This window comes from Zingiber officinale, chromosome 3A (assembly GCF_018446385.1).
Source record: "Zingiber officinale cultivar Zhangliang chromosome 3A, Zo_v1.1, whole genome shotgun sequence".
Lineage (NCBI taxonomy): Eukaryota > Viridiplantae > Streptophyta > Magnoliopsida > Zingiberales > Zingiberaceae > Zingiber > Zingiber officinale.
The window spans coordinates 27112917-27114827 of record NC_055990.1 but is presented as its reverse complement, the minus strand read 5'-3'; the positions used below and the strand labels follow the sequence as shown (position 1 = coordinate 27114827).

General features: G+C 43.0%; 1 long non-coding RNA gene across 1 annotated transcript; it reads left to right on the top strand.

Moving 5' to 3' along the window:
• Nucleotides 1-1197: 1197 nt before the first annotated feature.
• Nucleotides 1198-1911, top strand: LOC122053626. Its single transcript, XR_006132270.1, has 3 exons — nt 1198-1469; nt 1581-1730; nt 1818-1911. It is a non-coding gene; the product is annotated as an uncharacterized LOC122053626 (long non-coding RNA).

Genomic DNA, 1911 nt, shown 5'->3' with positions numbered 1-1911 from the left:
CTCATATTGATGCACAGATATAAGCATTCTTGAGTCCAGGCAATACCCTATGCATCTCACGCCTTTCTAAGTTTTTCAAGACACAAGCAAGGTATACCTAGGTGATTGTGAGATGCTTTGGCTTTAATCTAGGGGTACATGATATCTAGGGGAAAACCTAAGCTAAATCCAAATTTTAAAAATCTAACAAAATTGGAGTTTTGAAAACTGTTTTTCCTAGAATTTTTAAAAGCAAACGATAACAAAAAAAAACATTGTTTATTCTACCCAACACATTCCTATTTGTCTTCTAAGTGAGCTGAACTCAAGTTCAGGTAAGGGTTTTGTGAAGATGTCAGCTAGATTTGATTTTGACTCAACATAGTTGAGTATAATATCACCCTTAGCTACATGATCCCTTACAAAATGGTGCTTCACTTCTATATGTTTAGTCCTTGAGTGATGAATTGGGTTTTTTGTTAAATTTATGGAACTTATATTATCAATTGAGATTTTTGTGTTATGATAGTTCAGTTGATAGTCTTTAAGAGTGTGTATCATCCAAAGCAATTGAGATGTGCATTCACCTAAGGCTATATATTCAGCTTCAGTGGTAGATAAAGCAACACAATGTTGCTTTCTACTTGACCAACTTACTAGGCATTGTCCTAGAAATTGACAACTACCACTTATGCTTTTTCTATCTAGCTTGCATCCGGCGTAATCCGAGTCAGAATAGCCAAGAAGGTCAAAGGTGCAAGTTCTAGGGTACCAGAGTCCTATATTTAGAGTACCTTTAATGTACCTAAGTATTCTTTTAACATAGGTTAAATGTGACTCTTTTGCACAAGATTGGTATCTTGCGCACATACCAACTGCAAATAATATGTCGGGTCGGCTTGCAGTTAGGTAAAGCAGGCTTCCTATGTGAGATCTCGGAAAATTTAAATAAATAGGGTTATCTCAGAAATAGCCTTATAATATTTTTCCGGAATTTTTAGAAATTTTCTGGGAATTTTTCGGAGCTCGTAAGACAGGTTTTAAGGGGATCAATTTCGGGTTCAGATTAAACCTATTTGGGATACCCGTTTAATGGAGGAAATGTTTTATTTATAAAACCTTTTCCTTTTCTTTTATTTCTTTTCCCTTAAACCGCCGATCCCGAACCCGAGCTCCCCCGATCTCCCCTCTTCCTCTCTCTCTGTTCACTCCCGCGGACAAGCGACGGCGACGGGAGCAAGGGTCCAGCTCCGGCGATCGTCGATCTCGACCCAGGGGAGCAGTCGCCAGCACAGATCCGGACGTGGGTGATTTTCTCCAGCCCTAGGTGAGAGCGCTGATCTTCTCTCGGCGTCGTCGGCGCAGATCGGAGCTCGGAGCATAAGGGTTCCGATCCTCTCCTCCTCTGGTTTCCTTCGATCTCCGACGTCTCTTCTAATCGACTGCCCACGCCCCTGGATCGATCTAGATCCGCTCGATCCCCGGCATAGGTAAGCTAGCTTTAACCGGATCTTCCTCTTCTTTGGGTTTCCTCCGACTCGTGCCCTAGCACAGTCGATAATTCTTCTTCTTCTCTTGATTTTCGCCGAACCATGCCCTAGGTCCATCGCCGGTGCTTTTCCATTTGGATCGTTGCTTCGTGAGAGCAGATCGCTGATCAAGAAGGGAGGTCTTAGCCCTAGCCTCGACCTTTCCTCTTCGACGCCGGCTTGGATCTACTGTCTTGTGTTCTAGCTTCCATTTCGCACACGGTAAGCTTCTCAATTAGGTTTTTCTTTAGGTTGCCTTGATGAATTTGGATCTTCTGTTCTTGATTCAAGCCGTAAGATGGTTTCCAGTAGGTTGTGCTGTTCTGGTGGTGGACAGCAGCTCGATCCGGGCAGAGAGGAGGCTCTGTTCCTTTTGATTGAGTGCTGTGGATTAGTATGCATG